The sequence below is a fragment of the Pteropus vampyrus genome, unplaced genomic scaffold (genome assembly GCF_000151845.1).
Source record: "Pteropus vampyrus isolate Shadow unplaced genomic scaffold, Pvam_2.0 Scaffold41, whole genome shotgun sequence".
Lineage (NCBI taxonomy): Eukaryota > Metazoa > Chordata > Mammalia > Chiroptera > Pteropodidae > Pteropus > Pteropus vampyrus.
The window spans coordinates 9,691,903-9,701,587 of record NW_011888822.1 but is presented as its reverse complement, the minus strand read 5'-3'; the positions used below and the strand labels follow the sequence as shown (position 1 = coordinate 9,701,587).

Genomic DNA, 9,685 nt, shown 5'->3' with positions numbered 1-9,685 from the left:
GGGAAGCTATAAGCGGAAAAACTGAGAACTCACAGAAGGAGACATTCAAAGTCCAACCTGCCAAAGTAGAGGAACTTCATTGAACGTCTGCAGCATTCAGTAGAGACTCCAGAAAGGTCATATCTTGGCCGCAGAGATAAACTAGGCCTATAACAAGGCTATACTAGATCCACTCTCAGAAAGATTAAAAAGAACCTCAAAATAATTAAGCTGATCCCCAAGTAAGGGGGATTTTTGTCCTGCTTGCCAGGACAAAACTCAACACTTCTTAAAGGAAGACAACAAAATCTCGAGACACATTCACAATGACTAGCATCCATTAAAATATTACTAGATATGTGGGCAAGAAAGACTTAATTCAGCAGGCCTGCACTGTTCAAACCTTGCACATTACACAGAAAGGCCTATGTTCAGGACTGGCTTTTGTTGGCTTCTAGGAGATAATCTCTGAGTCCTTGAAATATTCGGCTTGATAAGAGTGTTTTTGTATGCCTGAGGCCTTGAGCCATGCTGTACCAGTTCACCAGAAAAGTTTAAAAGTTTATCCTAAAAAAGTTTTTCTAACAGTATGATTTAAGATGAACACAGGTTTTTGCTGCTGGAGGGAGCGGGGGGCAGTGCAGGATGTAGAGTTTGAGTAGCTGAGGTCAGTCACACAGAAACTACATGACCTCCAAAATAAATCGTGGACCAAGGCTCATGTGAACTTCCTTGGTTGGCAACACTGTACATGTGTTACCATACATTTCAGCTGGGAGAATTAAGTGAATCCCCATGTGACTCCACTGGGAAGGGATGCCTAGAAGTTTGCACTTTGTTTCTACATGAACCAATAGATTAAAAACTGGCACACCTCTTTGGTATACAAAGATACCAAAATTTCCTACTACACACACACATGCACACACAAATGGCAGCAGAACTGACAGTTTAAAAATATAAAATGGGAAAAGACTTACTGAATGAATCATGAAAGAATTAATGAATTGATACTTAAGTTATATCTAATAAAACATATCACAAATAAGGCTAAGTCATCAGACACTGTGAATATATAACACTGGGAAAATTATCAAAGTCTATAAAGAGTTGATCCTTTGAGAAAGAAAGCAAGATTCTGCCTAGTCATGCAGTGACTGGACCAATAGTATATAATATATAACTCCTTCCTAGTTTCCATAAGCCAATCATACATGATTACCCAACGGACAAAAAGTCAGATGAAACAGTAATCAACCATAGGGTTGATAAGCATCTAATATCTTCCAGGAACATTTAAATTAAATACCCAGTGATCCTCTATTATGTTTGTGTAGTTCTTAATGTGTCCCTAGAAAATAATGGATTAGTGATCCTTTTTCAGTGCTCTACTACAGAATTTTATCTATGATCTTCAAATATTTTCACTTTTTGTTCATAACACCAATCAAAAAAAAGTCATCCTCTGAAAATTATTGATTTTCCACTGAACTTAAATCTATTAACTCTAATCAACCTGTCATTAAGTTTTAAGACAGTTTTGCATGCTCCATTCACACTTCACTGAAAATAATAAGCTTCACACCTTTTAAAGAAATCTTAAATATATGCAAGCTAGGTAATTCCATCAAAGCTGCTAATGATTCAAGAAACTTGTGGTCCAACGTCAGATCTATGAGATCCACATTTGATCTTCCTTTTCCGCTAAGGGAATAGAAAACAATTTGGAATGCAAGGGAAAATATCCTAGGTCTTTCCAGCAGTACAGTCTATTAGAAATCCTTATACTTTTGCTTCTGACATAAACTGAATTTGTAAGTGGCACTGAGAAAGGGAATACTATCAATGCCAAAATATACCTGAAAATATAACAGCACTTCCAAGAGAGAATTATTCCACTTGGTGTAAATAAATGCGTAAATGATAGAAAAGATTTTGTACGCATTCTACCTACTAAACAATCCAATCTTCCTTATAGTTTATCTAATCTTTCTTAGCTACTGGACTGTGTCAATGAACAGTTATCTTCAAGAGTAATGTAGAAGGATAAGAAACTCTTGTCTGAGTCAGGCTTAATAGTGTCCAAATGTTAAGCATGTTCACTGCAAGGACAAGTTCCCTCAGTTCTGAACTCTTGACATCCTTACTATTCCAATCACAAACCTTTCCCATTATCTGCCCAACCCACTGAGCAGGACGCAACAAATTAATTTTAGGATATGTCAACTGAGGACAAGAAAAAACCCAACCAACTAAATCGTTTGCATGCATGACCTAATTCTTGCTCTTCACTGAACCCAAAGAAAGAAAAACAATAACTCTATCATTAACTCATAACACACAGAACTCTGTTATCCATATTTTCAGCAGAACTTTATAAAAACATTGAACTATATCTAAATATATAGTTCAATGTATATATATGAACTCTATAAGATAATTTAGGCAACAAATAATTAGAAATTCTGAGAATAAAATAATAATCATTGGGAGAAAAATCAAGCTATGAAAATTAAAAATTGACGGAAGTAAAAAATTATTCTGTTTAGAGTTAAATCAACACTTAAAAACTTAGTCCTACAAGCATATTTTATAACTTATGTCTCTGAGGACAAACATCTCAAAACTTGCATTCTCCAAATATCTGTTAACAAGGTGATCCCCTCACTGATGTGGCCTTTTACTTTTTCAAAGCATTTCTTCAACTGTAATCTAATTTTTCATTACACCATCCCTATGAGATTGCACCGTTCTCATTTTAGACAAACTTGGTAGTCAAGCACCTTGGATAAGGTCACTGAGCTATTTTGGGACAGAGCTAGGACTATAACTTACTATCCTCATTCTTTCTATGACATCTAAGTTATTTTGCTTATTCTCCTTACCCCATTTCTATTTTTATTATTGCTCCATTTGTTTCTCAAAAATTTCTACTAACCTAATGTTCTACTCAAATCATTTGGGGTTGCAAAAGACAGAAACCCACTGGAGTACAAGGATGAAGAAGTGATAAGGAAACAGCAGAAGATATCGCAGTTGCCCAAGGACAGGAATTAAATATAGCTAGGGCCCTGGGGACTGAAACTAGGATGAGGTCAAACACAAAGCTCTCTTCACCATTTCTCTCATGGGTTACCTGGTTGCATTCCCATGAATATTGTGCCTTGCACACCTACTCCACAATTCACACATGGTCCAAGGTGATCATTAAGCTCCCCCAGCCCTTCCTCATTCTTCTATGTTTCACAGATAGAAATAACATTTGTGTCTTTACTCGAACTCTCCCAAGACTTAGTCAGCTCTCTGTTGGCCAGCTGACAGTCTGTCGGGTTTTGATTGGATGTTTACCACTGGTTTGATTAGAAATGGGGAAGGGACAGAATAAGGCAGCGGGCCAAGAAACCATTCTGGTTACAGGTAATTCACAAACTGGGGCATTATATCAATACATTATAGCAGCAGTCACCAACCTTTTTGGCACCAGGGACCGGTGTCCTACGAGAATTTAATTCCTGATGATCTGAGGTGGAGCTGAGGCAGAGATGCTAGCGCTGGGGAGCAGCTGAAGCTTCACTCACTCACCCACCACTCACCTCCTGCTGTACGGCTCAGTTCCTAACAGGCCACAGATCGGTACCAGTTCCATGCCCAGGGGTTGGAGACCCCTGCATTATAGCACAGCAAAATGCTAGTACTGGTCAGCAACCTCACCGCATTCAACCAAACCCCTCATTTTACAGATAAGAATACTGAGGCCTACATAGTAAAATGACTTACCTAAGGTGACACAGATGCACTTTGGCAGTCATGCCTAAAGTCCACATATCCTAGTTTTCTGAAGCCACATATTTCATTCTGAAACCTATCATCAAAACTGTTCCATCCATAGCTAATGATATAGCTCTTCTCTCACAGCAAGTTATACATCTTGATATAAAAATAGCAAATCTATCATTAACCGTAATGTATAAACACTCATAAAATAGTCCTACCTTTAAAGCAGTAAGTCTCAACTATAGCTGCCCATTACGATCACCTTAGGAGCTTTTAAAAAAATACCAGTGCCCGAGTCCCACCCGAGAACAATTATTTAGAATCTCTGACGGCAACGTCCTGACACTGGCATTTTTGTTTTTTAAAAGCTCTCCATGTCATTCTAATGTGCAGTCAGAATTGAGAATTACTGTTTTAGAAATTTAAAATTAAATGTGCACATATATCTACAGAAATTCAACACTTCTACTTTAATTCAAATACAAAATAAGGAAAATTCTCAAATAATTTAACAACATATTTTAGATGACAAGTTTCAGACAAATTTTGGATAGCAACAATTAAAGCTACCATTTATTAATCACATATAATGTGCTTTACAAATATTAATATATAAGCTCCATGAGGGCAAAAGTTTGGTTTAGTTTTGTCATACCCCCAATGTCTAGTATAGTGCCTTGTACATTTAAATGTTTAATGAATATTTGTTAAATGAACAAATGAATGATCTTATTTATCTCTCATAGTGGCCCTTGAAGATAGTCATTATTTCTCTGTCACTAATGAGGATTTTTATGCTAAGAAGGATTTAAAGCAACACATATGGTCCACTTATCACATAGATAATGTTGAAATTACATGTCTTTTTTCAGGGAGTTAATCAAAACTGACGTTTTGAATGAAGGTCAAAATTGTTAAATTTAAAAAGTTATTTTGAGTACTAGCTCTATTATTTATTTATTTCAAATAAATATTGAATATTATTTAAAAATAAATATTATTTATTTCAAAAGCTGAGCATATTGCCATCAAATAAATCTTTGGACTGTCCCAGTTCGTACTGAACCTTAATCCAGGAACCCTGCTTATGGCAAATATAGTTAAACAAGCCACATATCTAACTTGGTGTATAAGGTTTTAAGAACTGAATGGAAAAACTTAACCACATTTAATCTAAAATATGATTCAATGCTTAGTAAAGTAATGAGCTGGCAAGCAGTCGTCAAAGCCACCTACATTATCCCTCAGTCACTAGCCTCAGTCACTCTCAGTATCAAATCCTGCAACAAGATATCAAAATCTGCACTAAGCTTTTGAAAAAAAACATCCGATTCTTTTGGACAGCCAATGCTGAGCTGAGGATGAAGGACCAAAGGTAGATGAGCCTGCTTAAAATACTCAGCACAGAACAAACAAACAAACAAAAAGGAAGAGACAGCAGATGAAAATTTCTAACAACGTCCTTCCTCACCTCCAGTCAGGCAAAAAAGACTGCTAATGGAAACTGGATCACTATGTATAAACTGATGCAGAAATTTCATAATTTGCCAAGATTAAAAAGGGCTAAGCAAAAGAAGAAGAGACCTGTGAAAGAATTTCTGCTTCTTACTTAATTGAAACAATATTTTCGGAAGAATGTTCAAGATACTATCTTAAGAATTTTAGAATGCCACAAAATTGATATTTAATACCTAAAGAGTAAACAGAATTGTGCTTATGGTAATGTAAATTTTGATGTTCTCAGTATAGTATCCGAACTAATATTATAAGACGACCCCAGAGAAAGATCTAGTGTAACTATTGCTAACAAGTGTGCATTATACATCAGCAATAAAGGCAATATGAGTAAAATAAGAACCCAGAATCAAGGAAAGAAGCAAACTATCTGACAAATATTTAAATACCTATGTTGGCCTGATGCTATGTCATGTACAAAAGCAAAAGTCTTCCACCCATAACAAAGAAAGATACACTTAGTTCATTGGTGTTTATATACACTCATGTGACCTTATTTTTATTTTTAATTCATAACCTTTATTACATCACACTTTAATATGAGCAACAGCTTTATAAAAGAACCATGTGATAAACCAGTTGGGCCCAATATCTAAGATGCACCCTGATCACAGATGAAGCATCTGGGAATCCTTACCTTAACCCCTTCAATGCACTTTCAACCCCTATTATTTAGAAAATTATTCTGGCATCCTAAATGATACCTTAGTCATGATGCCCTACAGGCTAATTGAGGAGAGATCAGGGTAAGAAATTAATGACAAAGCAATGCTAGCTGGAATCATACTATAGTTCACCTCTTGGCACAAGAATGTAAAGGCTGTACTCTCCCCCACACCCAATTCATTTTTTAAGATGCATACTACACGGTACCCTTGTGATATCAAATAGTTAAGATAATTTCTGAGTTTCTGACTTTTCATAAACTATCTCCAGTCACTTAGAGACTATCTCAGAAGTCAGTTAAGCTATCTCTATCTGTTCTGTGGTTTCTGTTCAGTGCTCCAATTTTCAATCTACAAAATAGGCTGACCGCACACAACAGACTGTATATCATTACAGGTAGGTACAAAAGAATTTTAAACTCTCTTCATTCCTCGTAAGGGTCTGTTTCCAAGTCTTTTTGAGTTTCGCTCAGAAATACCTCTCAAAGTCATTTGTTCCAACTCCACTGTTACCGCCCTAGTTAAAGTCACTATAGTCCCTCAACTGGACTACGAGCCACCTAACCACTCTCCTCAGCTTCACTCTTGACTCCAGCCCTGCTTCAGCCTGCCCATCTCTGCTCAATCTATTCTTCACACTACAGCCCAAGTAATCTTCAAAGACCAAATGATGATGTGACCCACTACCTACTAATCCCCTCTCTCCATTTTAACTTCTATAATTGCTTCCCACTGTATTAAGTAAGGGTAAAATCTAAACCCTTTCCAGGGCAGTCAATGTGCTGTGTGGTGAGGACTGGACCAAGCTTCCTAGCCTCAGCGCCACCACGCTCTGCACTGAGGGCTCTGCCTGCATCACTCTGGTCTTCTCACAGTTGTCTGGATATGCCATACTCCCTTCCCACCCCAAAGCTTATTGCACATTCTTTTTCCTTCTGAAATATTCTCACCATACTCTACTCCTAAGCTTCCTTCCATATCTCAGTATAAAATTTACCTCCTTAGAAAAGCCTTCCCTAACCCCACAACCAGGTCAAGTCCTCTATTATATGGTCTTTTACAATTTTTTATAGCTGTAAATTGGTATTTTGTCTGATTACTGGATTAATCTTCTTCCCCTCTATTGACTGCAAGCTCCAAGAAGACAGAGACTATGCCTATTTAAACTAAGGTGACCATTCATCCCAGTTTTCCTAGAACAGTCCCGGTTTACACTTGTTTTCCTAGAGTACTTACTAAGAGTGGCACCTTTGGGTCTCACAAGTATCCAACTGAACTAAAATTTATATGGTTATCCCAGTTTTAGTTCATCATTGAATCCCCAGTAACTACTGCTACAGCAACTATACAAAGTAGTCAGTAAATATTGATTAAATTGTTAATGAACATAAAATCTAAATTTATATCTAGCTAGCTAGCTACATATTCATATCAAGATTAACAAAAAAGAAAAAAAGATATTTACCAAGTAGCTTTCCAACATAATAAATTGCTGAACAGAGAGAACAATCAAATATATAGCCAACTCAACAATCTCTGGCATTTAAAATAACTAAGTTTAGTTACTAAATACACAATACTTTGGGGCAACTCTAGAGAAATGCCTTTGTGTCCATATATTCCAAAATAGGTCACTGGAAGATTAACTGTTTCGATGAGGTAAGTACTTCCAAGGCTGTAAAAAGAAAACTTTAACCCAAAGAAAAGTATCAGAGTAGTTTATCTACCACAGGAGTGCAGTAAAAAGCATTCTGCCTTAATTATTGCACTTAGTAAACAAAGATATTGTCTGTATACATGTCACTGTAGAAAAGCAAGACTCATCAAATTCAACCAGGGTATAGAAGAAATTAAATTACATTTCCATTTATTAATTGGCTTTAATCAATACAAAAAGCCTTTGAAAAGGGAAATGTAAAATTAAGCACAGTCCATGTTTCTGCTTTGGGCACTATATTTGATCTAATTTGGGCTAATATTTGATCATTAATTCCATCAAAGCAATAATAGTCTATGGCCATGCTAACCTGAACAAGCCCAATCCCATTTGATCTCGGAAGCTAAGCAGGGTCAGACCTGGTTAGTACTTGGATGAGAGACCCCTTAGAAAGACCAGGTGCTGTAGGCATAAAAAATAAAAAAATAAGTAAATAATTTTTAAAAAGCAATAAGAAATAGTTCAGGTAAACTATCTCCTAACTACAGTTCTGAATTCCCCATTAATCAGACTGAAGAAGTAAGAGATCCACAGACCGCCAAAGGCAATAAAATTTAACATGCAAGCATACCTCAGGTCTGAGGTGTGCTATGTCATCCCTAACACAGCTCCAGGGGGCTAGAACGTACCACAGGAATTCTAAATAAAAGAGAAGTCAGGCAATAAGACCACCAACCAACATGCTGGGGGAAAGTGCATAAGTTAAAAGAAAATCATCCAGCCAGCAATACTTTATTGGGGCCGGGAAGCCGAGAAGGAAGCTTCCCCAAGCAAAGGCAGATCATCTTGTTTTCCTTTATGTTAAACAGAGCAATCTATGCAGCCAAGATAAGAATCTTCACCAGAGAACTAGACAGGGATGAATGTGTGAACCTTCTTCCAAAGGAAGCTGTGCATCACAATTTCCTTGCATTACTCATTTTACTGGCTTATATTTTTTCTGTCTTAATTACACATGGAACCAATCTAACAATAATTGCGGTTTTGATTACAAGTACATAGGCTCACAGTTTTAAGTAAAAGAGCTCCACCTTAAATTATCAGTTTTCTTTCAGAGAGAACAGCTTAAGTTCTTAACATATGAGTTGAAAGACACACCTATAAAGGACCATAAATCTTACATGCACAAATTTATAATGGGCTAAATACATTTTTCTGAGGAAAAGATCCTTAGCTTCATATTACAAATTGGCTCTTGGTCTCGAAGAATCTTTTTATTATCAAGTTAATTCCTCATTTTTAAAAAAAGTCTTTCAGTTAAAAGAACAGTAAAATGAATCCCTCAGTGTTTTTAGAACTGCAAACAGACTGCACCCAAAATTTGCTTTGCAAGGTAGATTTTCACATGATCATTTACATTAAATGGACTAAAGTATGAGAACACTATCTACCATTCTTCTAAAAATGAATTTATTCACTCACTGAATAATTATTGTCTATTATATAACATGAGTGTTTTAAGTTTTGAAGTATAGTGAACAAAATTAACATTCTTCTTGACATTATAGCTTGGAAAATCTAGCGGAAGAGACGACAATAAACAAGCCAGAATAAAAAGGAGGCCTCAACCCCAAAAGTGTGTAGAGGGTTCAAAGAAATTGTTGGCAGGAGGGAAGGGGGAGTAGAAAATGGAAAGAGAGGGGAAACAAACCAAACTGGCAAAATTAATCAAGAAAAAAATATATTATGCTATCTGTCATAAAAATGGTTATGTATTTTTAGAACTTCAGAGAATTCGTAGAGTTGGCTGTCCCACAATAAAAGAATTAAATAGCTCAGTGCATTCTCGTACTACACAGGAGTGACCAGTAAAACTGTGCTCTGTGGTACTGACTCGGTTCTTCCATACGTATAGCACTGGGTACATCTGCCTCAGACCTCTCTATTTAGATAAGAACAGAAACAACCAAAAATTTAGCCTAGCTCATTCATGATGAATATACACTTCTAAGAGGGGGATTTCCCAGCACCAAGGAAACTGCTTATCCTCTTCCCCACTACGGGAAAATTTGTGGTTAATCAAAAAAAAAAAAAA

At 36.4% G+C, this 9,685-nt stretch overlaps 1 protein-coding gene and 1 pseudogene across 6 annotated transcripts in view; one reads left to right on the top strand and one right to left on the bottom strand.

Moving 5' to 3' along the window:
* The window catches only part of MITF (melanogenesis associated transcription factor), a 213,719-nt gene that overhangs the window by 138,145 nt on the left and 65,889 nt on the right, over positions 1–9,685 (bottom strand). The gene's annotated exons all lie outside the window — the stretch shown is intronic.
* Positions 7,943–8,061, top strand: LOC111738667 (annotated as a pseudogene).